At 42.3% G+C, this 15,716-nt stretch overlaps 1 protein-coding gene across 4 annotated transcripts in view; it reads right to left on the bottom strand.

The window, feature by feature from the left end:
- Positions 1–15,716, bottom strand: part of Abcg2 (ATP binding cassette subfamily G member 2 (Junior blood group)) — a 154,224-nt gene that overhangs the window by 36,186 nt on the left and 102,322 nt on the right. Inside the window, exon 1 of one of the 4 annotated variants that reach the window (XM_057783488.1) lies at positions 14,241–14,347. The exons of 2 other annotated variants lie outside the window; for them this stretch is intronic. The gene's annotated coding sequence lies outside the window, so the exon portion shown is untranslated. Of the gene's footprint in view, positions 1–10,709; positions 10,832–14,240; positions 14,348–15,716 lie in introns of those variants that run through there. One more of the 4 variants, XM_057783505.1, reaches the window with a different exon arrangement.

Here is a 15,716-nt window from a genome sequence, read left to right on the forward strand (position 1 = left end):
CCCATTGTGCGAAAACACCCAAACACATAAAATAAAATAGATAAATCTTTTTTTTAAAGAAGCATAATGGTTTTATTATAGAAAACAAACCCATATTATTTTTCTATCGTCATTCCTCATAAGTATCTAATTAATGTATCTTCTGCTAAATATATCTTGTGTTAGCATATCTTGTGCTAAAATGTTTGATTTTTTTTAATGCTGTTTGAGTTGTTGACTTGAATTTTCATAAAAAATGTGATTATATGAATTTTGGCCTGAGATTAGTACTGAATTTTCAACAATTTCTGAAATAGTCATGAACATGCTACTGATATTTTGTATGTATCGATATTAAGTGGTATTTCCAGCACTACAGACTATAAAATTAAAATATGATTGTCCTGGATAATATTTATTTCATGTAAAAATAAACAAGCATATCTATCCCATTTCTGGTGCAAACTTGCTTGTCTTTAATAAATGATAAAATCCTACGTATACCAAAGAATTGTTCTAAAATAAGAGTTCTCTGCACAGTTGGTTCCTCCTGTTTGTAATAACACCAATCTCAAAGGCCTCTCCTTTCCCCACATTTTCACAACAGCGTTCCTTTTCTTGGTCTTGACATTCTGCCTGGGGTAAAATGAATACATGAAATCTTAAAGTGCCGTTAGTTTGCATTTCCCCAGTTGCTAAGGATGTTGAACTCTGGTAAAGATATTTCGTGATCATTTTACTTTTTTCTTCTGAAAATTCTCTGTTCTGATTCATAGCCTATTTTTAATTGGGTTGTTCTTTGATTCTTTTAAATGGTTTAGAGTTCTTCATATATTCTGGATATTAATCCTTTGTCTGGTGTATAGTTGACAAAGACTCTATGCTGGGATTCCACTTCACTGAACTGTGTTTCTTTTGCTGTACAACAGATTTTTAGGTGTTATACTGTCTTATTTGTCAACTGTTGGCATGAATTCCTGAGCAAATGGACTCTTATTCAAGTCCTTTCCCACACCTGCCTCTTGAAGGACAGTGGCTGTGTTTTCTTCTAGCTGTTTGAGGTCTTTGATCCAGGGTCCTATTTGTCAATTGTTGGTCTGAATTCCTGAGCAAATGGAATCTTATTCAGAAAGTCCTTACCCACACCTCTATTTTAGGAGCTACTGCCTGTGCTTTCTTCTAGTGGTTTCAGCACTTCGGGTGTTATATTAAAGTCTTCAATATACTTGGAGTTGACTTTTATGCATGGTAATAGACTAGCTTAATTTCATTTTTCTACATGGTCAACCTGTTCTCCAACACCATTTGTTGAAGATACTGCATTTTCTGAAGCACTTACTGTTTGCATCTCTAAGACCTAAGGCTCATCATCCCAAATGATGAATGGATAGACTGTAAGGGCCAGAGAACCCTTACAGTCTGCTGTGAGATAGTGTAGTCTACATTTGACAGGGAGCTGCACCCATGAAACCTCACCAATAGATAACCTAAACAAGACCTACACGACAACACCTGCCAATGTAGATGAGGAAAGATCTCACAAGGCCCCGCCCCTAGATGAAGAGCTACAGGTAATTAACGGCTGCTGGGAGAGGAGAGTCAGTTCTCCAGGGACAAGGCCCCTGAGAGACAGGTTGTCTAATCCTCGGTGGTCAACTCTAAACATGGAGCGTAAACACAGGAGCAACACTCAATGGATTCAACAGGTTTTGTACACGCGCGCACACACACACACACAATTAAATTTATAATTTGCGAAGGGAAGATGCACAAGAGGAGCTGGAGAAAAAGGGAGGAATGAAAATAGTGGAAATACAGTACTGTGTATGAAACTCTCAAAACATAAAAACTAAAAAACAAAATAGCTTCGTTAATGGTTTATCATCAGTAAATGTTGATTTGTATACCCATATAACCACACGCCCTACCAGGTATTATATTAAAAGTTTTCTCAGGTAAAACGGGGCAGAGTGGGAAAAGTTTAAGGCTTGATTTGCTCTGCATACAAATTTCACACATAGAAAACACATGGTACTTTAGGAGAGGCCGGATGTCTGAGGACTTTCACTCTTCTGAGGAAGAGCTTGGGGCTCTCGTCCCAAGTTTGGCCAGCTAGGCTAAGGTGGGTAAAAGTTGTCTTCCCAGAAAGTCTTCCCAAGAGTCAGCCATCACACACAAATACCTATAAAAATATCAACTCTCCTTATACATGTAAACTTACATTACAAAAATAGCTATTTATATACTACATATGAGGGAAAGTACAGAGTGTTAGTACTGTCCACAGGCCTACAGCCAGTGTAGATACCACAGGGGCTGTCTGCCGGTGTGGGGTTTCCTGCAGCCTCCACAGCACACATAGATGTAGCAAGGCACACAGGTAAGAGCGCCATCAGCACACACAGTTTTAAAACTGAAAACTTGGGAGCCAGGACAGTGTCAGAGTCCACAGGAGAAATGTCTGCCTTTGGCTTCCCATCCTAAACCTTCTCTCTTCTAAGTGATCTTGCCTTCCTCATTAACCCGGTCAAACGTTCTCTCATTTTACCAACCTGTGAACAGGGACATTTTCCTTAGCTCTTATTTTGCCAGTTTACTCCTTCTAGTTAGACATTCTGACCAACTTACCACTGCCTCCTTTTCTCAATCAATGAAATGCCTTGGCAGATACCCAACAGAGATAAAGCAGATTGTCAAATGGGCCAGAGTTCACAGGAGAGGCCTGGACACACTCAAAAGGAGTTAAGTCCTGAGGCTAAACAGGGTTGGAAGGAGGACTGTAACCTTGAGCTTAAGGCCCTCAAAGTCCCCAAATCCCCTACTGGCCTGAAAGTAAAGACCTTTCTAGAGATGCAAAGAGGGGAGTGGGGCTCACTCCTATTACAGACCCTGTCACAGACCTGTCACATCTCCCAGCACTTTCCTAAAAATATACTTTATTATATTTATGTGCAGTGTTGGGCGTGCACACACCCACTCATGTGGAAGTCAAAGACCATCTTGTGGGAGTCAGTTCTTTCCCTTCTACCCTGTGCGGCCCACGTACACCCAGGAACTGAACTCAGGTTATCAAGCATGGAGGAGGCAAATGGCTTTATGCACTGAACCAGCAAGCAGGCCCCAGACCCACAGTGTTTCCTCCACCCCTCCCCCACCCCATCTCACCGTGGAAATTGTGAATGGAATGGTGAGGAGGAAGCACAGCCTGGAATCCTAGCTAGGCTGGAGGATCTCAGGAATTCAGGTCAGGTTGCGTATGGTCTCAAATAATAAATAAATAAATAAATAAATAAATAAATAAATAAATAGGCATCAACTCGAACTTTAGCCTTTGATGTATAGTTTTCTTTCAATGTGTATTCATAATTTCCCTCATTGATCTGGTTCTTCTCAATTCAAGTCACATGTCTCCAAATACTCAACCTGAGAAGGGAGAAGGGTTTTCCTCTACTACACTGCAGGCAGAGCCGGCCAGGGACTGACTCCTGAGGCTGTAGCTACATTAAAGAGTTCAGGAAGCACCAGCTACAGCTACACATTGACCAAAGCTCAAAATTAGCAACTGTGAGCCAACAAATTATTTAAGAAATGACTTAACAAAAACCCAGTTCTTGATGTGTAAAAGAGTCTACAAATAGACGTCTTGAAAGCAACTTGTTTTTAGTTTTGCAACTAAACACCACAGAATCAGATTAAAAATTACCTGGGCCCCAACTCTGAAAGGGGAACTGAACACTATCCCCCATCCCTAACCCAGAAGCTGTCTCCAATTGATAACTGGCCAAAATGAAAACTTGGTTTTCTCCAACAGAGTCTCACTGGGGAACAGACCAGGCCCATGCCCAGTAGTACATGTCCAACATAGCAACGAACTCAATGGCCATTCTGGAGGTTCTTGGTCTCAGAATGGTTTGTCTGTTTTGTTTGTTTTTTAACCTTATAGGTCCTTTGTATATGTCATGGTTTCCGTTTTTTTGTGTTTTTGTGGTGTGTGGGTGTGTGTGTCTTTTCTTCTGCTTGTTTGTTTTGTCTTATTCTGGTTTTCTTTTTTTATTTTATCTAGTTTTATCATTACTGTTATTATTTTTCAGACACCTGTTTGGCTCCTAACGAGAGAAAGAAAGGTGATGGATTTGGGCAGGCGGGGAAGCAAGAAGGATCTGGGCGGAGTTGTGTGAGGGGAAACTGTTCTCAGAATATATCATAGTTTTCAAAAATCTATTTTCAATTTAAAAACTGCCTGTGCTTCTTCCTACTTCCTTTGTAAACAATCAGGAGACAGACTGTAAGGGAGACTCAAACACTATCTGCCAGATACATTCACATGATGCATATGGAGCAATTGAAACAGAAAACACAACTGAGAAATTCAGACTTAGTTAACTTCAATTCAATTTCTACATATGATACTGAATTAGATAGGACAAGTCTACATTATTTATTATTGTAGGATACATTTTTATTACTAGATTACTTATTAACAATTTTATAAAGCCATAAGGTTTTCTTTAAAAAATAAAAATAAAAAACAACAACCAATCCTAATTACATACCAATCCTAATTCCCACTCCCTCCTCTCTTCCCGTTCCCTCCACCTTCCCTTTTAACCACCATAAGGTTTTCTATATCTTATATCAAATTAACTTATTCCTGAGTTTCCGTGAAACAGCTCAGTGAGTAGTTGCTGCCTGGTAACTTAAGTTCAATCCCAAGAATCCACACATTGCAGGGAAAGAAAGAACATCAAGTTATCCTTTGACCGCCCCATGGTCACTGTGGCCTGCACACATGCCCACATACATGCACACAACTCACACACATGCACACACACTCACAGATGTTTAAAAAGTCTTAAAACAGTATTATAGTTCCTTAGAAATTATCAAGTGTATACATAAAATTTAAAATAAGCAACACTCAGGTAACTACATTCTTCTAGCTAAGAATACAAATCTGTAACATGAGTGACATTGGGACAGCCTAGCAGAAATACTTCTGTCATCACAACTCTCTGTTTGCTGAAGTAGTCAACGTTTTCCTCACGCAAAACAAATGAGGTAAATCCCAAAGCACTAGACCTGCTCTCTCAAAAGAAACCACGGAACTTTGTGAAGGAGCACATTTGTTATTCGAGAGCGTTCCAGACTATTTTGTTCAGTTTTTCCAATACCAATAGGAGGACAGTAACCCTTCCCAGCATCCTCCCACACGCTCCTTATAGTCCCAAAGGTCACTATTACAGGTACAAGTATTTGAGTTATGGCTTTAACAACTTAGCCGAGGTCACAGAGCAAGACGTTCTTGCTAAGATCTTAACCCTCAGCCATCTCTTACCCATCTGCAGACGCAACCCTCCCACTCCTAATGCACTTCCTTTAGATTACACTGCAGACCTACACTCTCTAGAAGTCAGCCTCGGCAGTTAAATGCACTCGCCACCTCGCCATATGCCCTGAGTTCACTCCCCAGAATGAACAGCAAGAGGAGAGAACCAACTCCTAGAAGCTGTCATCTGACCTCTACACACGAACGAGGGTACGTGCACCCATAGGCACACCCACACGCACACACCCACACACTAAATAATAAACAAATGATAAATGCACGAAAGCTTCAATAAAAACATAAGTTCTAAAGGTTGTATTTGTGAGCTAGAGATGGTGGCCCACAGGAGTTCATCAACCGAAAGGAGAGTCTGAGGGTACAATGGGACTCTAGCGCATAAAAACAAGCAACAAAAGCCAGGCTGTGACATACATATAATCCCAGCACTCGGGAGGGAGAGGAAGGAGGACCAGTAGTTCAAGACCACCCTCTACTACTTAGTTCATAGCCAGATGTGCTCCAGGAGACACTGTCTCAAAAAGACAAAATTAAAAATATACGTCATAATTCCATAAGTTGAATTTGCCAGCAGATTATGCTACTAAAAAAAAAGGAACCTAACAATGTCTATTACTTTGGATCCTTCAGATCCTCATATCCTATTCTCAAGGATTCCTATAAATAAAAGACTCATAATGTGTTACAGGTATTAAAATCATGGCAAAAATGAAATGTTAAAACTCCATGAGAATTACAGTCATTATTACTAAACTACAAACAAAATAACACAAATGAAGAAATTTAGCTTCAGATTTGTGAAGGGTAAGGAGAAATCCTACAGGACATCATCTGAGACCTCCACCCCTAATGGCGTCGTGGGAAGATGAGCAGCAGTGAAAGGGGGGTGATCGCAGAATTTTAGACCCTGAGATCCACAGCAAAAAACAGAACCAGGCAAACAATGAAGCTGAATTTCTGAATCAGAATTTTACAGGAAGCTGCCCAACACAGGGTCTACCACCCAGTCCTTCCTCAAGAGTCTAATATGCATCTAACACATGTCTACCAGATTAAGGTCCTTATTCCTGTTCACTTCCAGTTCATAACTCAATAAATGTAATCATAATTAGATGTCAATAAACATAAACAGAAAAGCAGAGGTCTACAGCAGTGCTGGTTTCTAAATTATGAAGCCTACAGCAGTAAATGTACTTTATGTCAGGTGTATGTTCCACAAAAATCATAATTGTTGGGACTGTTTGGAGCCCTGGCCTCCAGCTGCTCTCCCCCACTAGTGACCTTTACTTGGCCTTCTGATTTGAGCTACTGAAAGCTGTGTCCAGCTCTGCTTCCTGAGCACAAGTTGCCTTGGCCTTGATTGAGGATCAGGAGATGAGGTTTTCACCTGCTGGCCCACCTGACTGTGTTGGGTATATAAGCCTCCGTGGTGCTATTCATTAAAGGCTTCTTTACCAGTAACTAGAGGTGTGTATCTCTGTCTGTGCTGTCTGTGAGTCTTTGTGTTTCAATCTCCTGCCCCTTGCCCAAGGCTCACGAATGGTCCTGTAGTGCAGGCGCCGCAATACAGGAGTAGTACCATACCGTCATGTAGTACAGGCGGGCGCTATACATAATGGTACCTGTAATTATAGCAGGTGCACATCATCTCAAATCCAATGGTGGGGGACCCTTCAAGCCTTAGGCAGGAAACGATCAGGGTGAGATTAAGAATGAAACTCAGGTCAGTACGACTTTAGCCAGTGCTGGGTTAAAGCTTCTGAAGTCTGATCAGTTTATTTCCTACGCATTTAAACACAGAAAAAATTTGGGGGAAGTTTTCATGGGACAGATATCACAACAAAACTTTTGGCTTGGTTGCATCAAAATTCCCTTGCAAAGTGCATCTCTTCAACAAAGCACCTGTGACCATAACCATAAGAATGTGTTTTATTGGCATAAACAGCGCTCAAGGTCTGAGGGGGAAGGGTTTGTACTAAGCGTGAAGATGGGTTCTACTGACTGAGAGGATTGCTGAGGGGATTGGGGAATCTGGAATCAGGTGAAGGCTGACTCTGGAGGATAGCAAAGGATCACCAGATTGTTCGACAACACCCACTCCAGTTTTTGGGGTGAGCAGACGTCATTTCCCTCCTTTGAAGGAAAAAGCCTGCATGTTTCCCAATTCAGGTTTCTAGTGGTTTCTACAGGCCGTGCCCACCACAATGCATCACTATGGTACTGTTCCACAGCTAGAAGGAGCAGAGTAAATAGTTATTTGAAATTTAACTGAACACTTCACTACTCTAGATTCAACCGACAGGTCAAAAAACATAGAGGGAGCCTGTCTCAAACTCTGTGCATGCTACATTCTGTTCTAAACTTAAGGGGTGGGGGGGGACCACAGGAAATAAAAATATTGCCAAGGACTTTTATTTTGAGAAGGAAGTAGCAAGATTAAAGACTTGTCCCAGGATAACACTAAAGAGGAAGAAGCTTTGTAATTGATGTAAGGACACTTTGAAAATCTGTCTCTACAGAACTTCTTTTCATAACCATTCAGTTGTTATTATTATTAGTCAGTACACAGCTTAATGAAGCTACTCAGCTAACAAAATATCCATGGTTCCTTACCAGAGTCTAATAAACAGAAGCTAACATATGGATTACATATTTAAAATATTTATTAGGTCAACATTTGATTTAAAAACTGGGCATTCACTTAAACTTCTAACTCTTGCAGCTTTTTTCTCTTTCTCAGAGTCTCCCTTTCGGATTCTCAAGAGGGAGTCCGCACTGACGACTATGATCAGGTCTTATCTAGTGTAGGAGTCTGTGTGGAGATCACACAGAGGGAGAGTGCCTAATAACCTACACAGAGACACGGCTGGACACTCTGGGTTCTAGTCACCGTAAAACAGAGTCTCAGAGGATACTTGGTACCAAGGACAAACTCGGTTTTTAGTATCATGGTAAATAAACATAACCAGAGTACCAGGTTTGCCACATGAGCCTATAAATTTGTGCGATACCAGAGAAGAAGGAAATACTTCCAAAAATGATGGTAGAGGTGAATATATAAAAAGAGCATAGCATCAAACCTTGCATCAAAGCAGGGACAATTTGAGCAGCAAATCAAATAAGGATAATAATGGATTACAGCCCAACATACAAAATAAAATCCCGTAAGTCAGTACTGACACAAAGAGCTAAGTGAAAGAAAGGCACAGCTAGCTGCCCCTTCGAGAAAAAAAAAACATTAAAAATACAGGCATGAAACTCCTTTTTTTTTTTTTTTTGATTTTTCGAGACAGGGTTTCTCTGTGGTTTTGGAGCCTGTCCTGGAACTAGCTCTTGTAGACCAGGCTGGTCTCGAACTCACAGAGATCCGCCTGCCTCTGCCTCCCGAGTGCTGGGATTAAAGGCGTGCGCCACCACCGCCCAGCGAAACTCCTTTTAAAATGTATCAGTAAAACAACTATAACGTACAATATGTTCTACAACTGTGTGCCAAAATCACTGAGAAGTCTAGGAAGAAACAGAATATACAGTTCACATGTGTCTCCGAAGGCAGACCTTATTTACAAAGGGAAAAGTGAAACCCTTCACCAAAGTGACTGTCATCAGTAAGATGCATCTGTCACTTATACCGTAGGATACTCACAGAATGTACTTAGACAGGCACTTTACTTTTATGATGTTGCTCTCCCCCAAAACAGAGTGCCAACCCAGTCATGAGAAAGTATCACACACAAAGGAGGTGCAATGTACATATTAATGGACTAGTATTTTTTTCTGGTGTCAAGGTCATGAAGAAATTAAGGCTTGCTTTATATACTGGAACTGATATATATGTGTGTGTGTATGTGTGTGTGTGTATATATATATATATATATAAATTAAATATATAGCAGTCAGCTATAATGTGGCAAACTCAGATGATCCTAGATGACAGCGATGAACAGCCAGAGAAAGGGAGACAGAGTACGCAATGACCAGCATACAGTACCGTACTAACATTAAATGACGAGCCCCATCAGCAGGCTGCTCTGGACTAGACTGTTGTGTTGTTATTGCAACTTTAGTAAGTCGACAAATGCTTCAAAATTAAGACAAAAAAGAAAATGAACAACATTCTGCATTGAAAGGAAACTCTTTTCTCCTGAAAGCATAATCTTTGAGCTTGAAGATATTTAAATTTGAATCTGTACAAAATCAGTCAAGGTTGTATTTTTGCAAAGTACTGTTTTACCAAAAAATATATATATACATATACAAAACCATTTCCTGAAGCTTCAGCATCTGATTAGCTGAAGCTGAGATGATGTCATGAGCCCCTCCTGGAATCCAACCAACGTTCAGGGAAAACCTCTGACCAAGACAGGGAGAGAAAACCCGGCAGCTCATCGCAGCACTTTTCACTCTCACAGTAAAGAATAAAGAAAGGGGAGATAACTGTTTGTTGTTGAAAACTCAAGCCACTTGAATAATCTCTTAGAGTAAAGCAGTTATGAAGGGGAAGTTTTTATGGCGCTGGGGGATAATTACTCTTTTTCCACAGGTGAGCAAGATTGAGCACACGTCCCGGAGGAAGGGAGATCTGTATCTATAGCTGGAAACCAAGACACAATGACTTGTTTATAGATTTAGGGAAATCAACTAAGTGGCCAAAAAGTGTCTGTATTGGAATGGATCCACCGCCTAAGGAGGCTACTTATCCGCTGTGTAAATCAGCATCACACGTGCCAAATAAATTCTACTTTTAGTCTAGTTTTGAGGGTGGAGGTGTGAATTAAACCTATTACTAGATTTAGTCACAGCAAGTTATGTTGCTAGATTTTAACTAAAAGCAGCCTGTTGCTCTGTAATTTCTGAAGTGCACATTTTACTTGGAATATTTATCATATAAGATAGTGGCTTTTACTCTCGCAAAATGAACATTCCCGTAACTGCGTGAGACAGGCCCACACGCCAGGGAACTCTGCAGTGGACTCCAGCTTTGACATCCAATAACTCAGCTGTGTTCTATATACTCAGTCATCAGCCCCGATTTCAGCCATCCACTCCGTAGTAGGCTGTCACCTGTACTTCAAACTGCTTATCGTCATACTTCCCACAGCCTCCTTGGGTTGGATAAATATAGGTAAGCTCGCAGATTGCAGGGAGATGTTTAAGTTTAACAGACTTCAACAAAAGACACTGATAGCAGCGCGCAGTAGTGTTTATCTATAAACCTGGGAGGCAGAGGACTAACAAAAGAACTGAAAGTTCAAAGCCAGCCTGGTCTACAGATAGCAAGCAGGCAAACAACAGCTACAAAGTGAGACCCTGGCTCAAAAAAGCACAAAATAAAATAAAAGGATAGTTGTCATAAAGGACACAGATGAACGACAAGAAAAATACCTACTGTCAGAGATGTCAGTCAGGGTCCTCAGCGAGCCGGCTTCTAGCTTTGATCCCACAGAGCTGAGAGAGGGCCCCTTCCCCGAGGTCAAGGCTTTCACCAGGTAACTGAAGCTTTCTGTTCAGCAATTACTGCTTAACAAGTTTTATAGAGCTGAACCACCAACCCCTTCCTCCCTTTCCAGAGGTTCACAGGTGGAGCTAAAGGTCCTCACTCCTCATCACTAGGCCATTCTGAGGTCGAGCCCGTTCAAAGGCTGCCGGGAGCCCCACCCTAGGCCACCTCACTCACGTAAACTGCAGTGTGGACAAACTAGCCACTCTGGTTGGGGCTGGGGGGTGTAACTCAGATGAATCTCCGGAACCTAACCTCATCATACACAGCAAAAGACACAAAATCTCAACGAGATACTAAGAATTCCTAGAGGTCTCTGATCGGGATGGGGCAAGGACCAAATAAATATTTATTTAATTTACCATAGTAACAACATCTCCTTGTTATGTAACAAGAGCCAAGGGTCAGAGAGATTATAAATCTAACTCGGACCACAGGTTCGCAAAACTAAGAGCAGGGTCTCTTAGACTTCCTTACCACTGAGGGCACACTCTGAAATAATGGGGAACTCTTAACTTCCTTGGTTTCTACTCTTCCTGTAACTGCATTCTTTCTGCGTGTAAAAGAATAACTTTTAGAAACAAACCTTTAGTGATTAAAAGCAAGAGGCTTAAAGTACAAATAAATTTTACAGCAAAAAGCGAAACTAAGTTAACTTCTATCAATGTGCCAATGTAATGCCCCTAGAGCCGTGTTATATAGAATGGTACCGTGAACTATAAGTGACTTGAAATGTGGATAACGTGAACTAAAACATGCTGTACATGATAAGACATACAGCAGATTGTAACTAGTACAGAAAAGCTATGTCGATAGTTGCATATTGACTGCAATTTTAAATTAAATTTAATATAATATTTTATACACTGTGATTTACAGATAAACACAATATTTTACAGTTTCTAAACAACATGCTGTCTCCTTTGAGCATCACAACTATGAGCTTAACTTAGCAAAAGAGAATATGAGCTGCTGGTCTGCTAGAATTGGATCCCTAGCACTTTAACCTCTTCCCAGGTCGTGCATGACTCCATTTGTTTAATACTTACACAGTATAAAAGCTTACACAACTACCTCGTTTAGCACTGACAGGTCAGACAAAAGTACTAAATGTCCACAGCCCAGGGTACTACTTTCCTGAAACCTCAACTGACCCAGACAGGAACCCATTCAGATTCTCTTAAGTAAAATATGGATCATCCTAGCTCCTGTGCTCGCTGGACTCAAGAAATTGTCATACAGATATGAAGTAACTTATTTAATGGGAGAAAAGGAACGGCACAGTGTATAGACCCAAGCTCGGTCTGTCTCCCCAACAACTCATCCAGTCTCCTCTCCCTACATGCCTTTACAGTGGGCTAGTAAGGACATGCAGGATCTATAGAAAATATCCATTCCTGGACCACGCAGATAGCTCCGTCAGTAGAGTACTTGTCAGCATTCAGATCTGCCTTGTAATTCCAGCGCTGGGGAGGCAGCAGCAGGCGGGGAATGGGCATCCCTGGTGCCAGCTGATAAGCCAGCCAAGCCTACTGGGTGAGCTCCAGACTACTGTGAGAGCCTCATGGAAAGGCAAGGAGATGTGGGTGGCCTCAGAAAGGACACCTGAGATTATCCTCTGCCCTCCCCCACACAGTTAGGTCAGGCTGGGGGGTGGGAAAAGGAGGGAGGGAAAAGAATGGGCGGGGAAACAGTAAGATAAGGAGAGAGAGGGACGGACTGGTGAACACTGGTAAAAGTGTAGTCGCCTTTTTCTCCTGCAACTCTCGATTTCCTTTACCGTAAAGGTGCAATTAAAATGCCGGCCCAGCCGCTTGAGTGTAAGCAGGAGTGGTGTGCAGCACACTTGCACACAGGAAGCCTCTAGGGCACACTGAAGTGCACTCCTTCCAATCATTCCAAGGCTATGAAGGATTTTAAGTCAAACTAGTGGAACGGCTCACGGAAGGTGAAATGTTTTCTTCTTCCTTTAAAATAACTCTGCTGTTCCTTACTTTCCATCCCTCCGCGTCTCCAGCCTACAGTATAGTCATGGTGGGCAAGGAACCACCTTGTGTAAGGACAGCTTAGGTTCACAGAGCCCTTGGGGAGTCTTCCTCTTTCTGTAAGACATTCACCCAGAATCCCTTCAGAGAGAAGTTGCAAAGGTTGTTGCTTTCTAAAAATTTAATTTTTCACCTGTAGGATAACTCGAAGAATATAGGACAGTTTAATTACCTGATGTTACCTAAGACTAATTTCTAGCCATATCCCCAGGCTCAGATCCAGAGGGTCAATCCATGTTCTATGAGGTCTCTAATCTTGCCAAGATTGCATTTGCCCTTCCTGAGAAAATGAACATACTCGCTGAGATTAATTATCACTGGAGCAGGAGAAATAATTTTGGTCTATCCATATCTACTCATATCCATTTTAATTTTTTTTTTATTTTTTATTTTTTTGGGGGGGAGGGGATAGGGTTTCTCTGTGTAACAGCCCTAGCTGTCCTGGAGCTCACTTTGTAGACCAGGCTGGCCTCGAACTCATAGAGATCTGACTCTGCCTAAACGTGTGTGTCACCACCGCTCGGCTCATTTATTACCACCCTTGAATATCATTCCCTAACTATGTCTTTTGTCTTAATAAGGAAATTAACTATGAGCTCAAAATCTGATATTCTCGCAGCTTCCCTGAGATTGGAGAATGGCTGAAAAGCAAAGACTCAGATATCCACAAAAACTTTCGCTATTATTTTAGTACCTATTGCAATAAGTTGGCTATTTTTTTAAGTTAATTATTAAAAATCAAGAGCTTGGTGTGACAGCGCCCGGTAATAGTTCTCTGCTGAGGCGGGAGAATTATATGACCTCAAGTTCCCAGCCAACCCGAAAAACACAGGAAAAAAAAAAAAAAAAAAAAAAAAACCCTACCCTGAAAAAAATAAAAAGAGACAACTGAAAAGTAATCGGAATGCATTCCATATACATATGAAACTGCCAAAGAGCCAAATGTAAAGCAAAGGCAAAAAAAAAAAATAGCAATAAAAGACTCAACTATTCATAGAAACATCCGAAAGGGAGCCCAGTAAACAAAACACCTAAAACTGACAAAATTTAGGCTCCGGGGGTGGGATTAGCAACAAGCTGTTCAGTCCCCTTGAAAACTTCCCCACATGTGGTACTGACTCTCCTCAAGTTTACTCCTTCCATCCAAGACCAATGATCGTCTTCAAAGTGGGAGCACACAGGGGTTGGACTTTCTCCTCCCGCCCGGTACCGTAGCCCCGCTATCACCGCACCGCACAAGTGTCTGGCGAAATGACCGAACCAGTTCGGATTCCCTGCTCACTTCCACACACACTCCACGCGCGCCCAGTCCCCTCGCCCGCCCCGCCCGCGCGGCGCCCAGCACGCTTGCCCGGCTCCCCTGCACGCGGCTCACCTCGCTGTCCCGGGTGGAGCCGCAGCCCCGCCGCCCAGATCCGCTCGCCCGCCCGCACGCACGCAAGCCGACCTGCACACCGCCGCCCTCCTGGCGCGTCTGCTCGCCGTCCGCGGGCGCCCCAGGCTCCGCCGCCGTGACGTCAGCTTGCGCCGCCCGGCCGAGCGCGCGCAGGAGAAGCCGGTCCCACCGGACGCCTGGTCACACGTGGGCAGGGGGCTTCGTGGGTTACGGAGGCGGGGAGCCGGGGTCAAGGCCTGGGCGAGCCTTTGCCCTGGGGTCAGAGGCCTCGAATGAAATATCTACTCTTAGTTCCTTCGCCCTTGTGAATTTGAGGAACTACAAGATACTGAGGATGCAGTTTAGGCGAATTACGGTAATAGTAGCAGGCTGGACTTGGTGTGGACTTTCTGGGGATTTATGGAGATGGAGTAGATGCCCCCCTCCCCCCCATGAGAGGAAGGGTCCTGCTCCTAATGTTACCTGATTCCTTTCTTGTTTGAGAACTTTATCAGGCAACTGGCAAGAATGGAAGACTCCTATGCTAGATGGGGGCTTCTCTTAGGTGGATGTACAGATCTGCGTGGTTCAATGCCTTAGGAAAAAAGACATTTAAACTGGAAGACACCAAATTCTCTCATGACGGTGAAACTTCTACATACAGGCGATACTGAAAGGGGCACCAGCTATGACTTCAGTCTTAGAGTTTCTATTGCCTTGAAACGCCATGTCCAAAAACATCTTGGGGAGAAAGGTTACTCCTCCATACCACAGTCAACCTTTGAAAGCAATCAGGGTAGGAACTCAAACAGGACAAGAATGTGGAGGCAGGAGCTGATGCAGAAGCCACGAAGGGGCGCTGCTTACTGACTTGCTCAGCTTGTTTTTAGAACCCAGGACCACCAACCCAGGGGTGGCCCCACCTGCAAAGAGCTGGGCCCTCCAATCAATCACTAATTAAAGAAAAAAAAATGTTCTACAGGCTTCCCTACAGCCTGATTCTTCTGGATGCCTTTTCCCAACTGAGACTTTGCCCTCTCAGATGACTGTAGTTTTGTGTCAAGTTGACAAAAAAAAAAAAAAAAATAGCCCCGACAGTTGATTCACTGTAAACTTAACACACCAAAACAACACTATTTAACAATAACCTTTTCTTTTTACTTCCCCAATATCTCATATTAATAAATATGACAATATAAAACTCATTACAAACTTAAAAATCAGACAGAATCTACAAATTCAAACAATTTAAAACTTTTGTTTTTTTTTTTAATTCAGAGTCTCTAACTGTGGGCTCCTATAGAGCCAAAATAAATTCAATCCTTTCTTACTCCAAAAAGAAAGAACCAGGCACAGTCACAATCAGATCAAAACAAAACCAAAGTCCAACCACGTAAGGCTCAGTGCCAGACTTCTGGATTCACGTGAGAATCGTGCATGACCTTCTGGGTTTGTCTAAACGGCTTGTAATAGCAC

This window comes from Chionomys nivalis, chromosome 1 (genome assembly GCF_950005125.1).
Source record: "Chionomys nivalis chromosome 1, mChiNiv1.1, whole genome shotgun sequence".
NCBI classification, from domain to species: Eukaryota; Metazoa; Chordata; class Mammalia; order Rodentia; family Cricetidae; genus Chionomys; species Chionomys nivalis.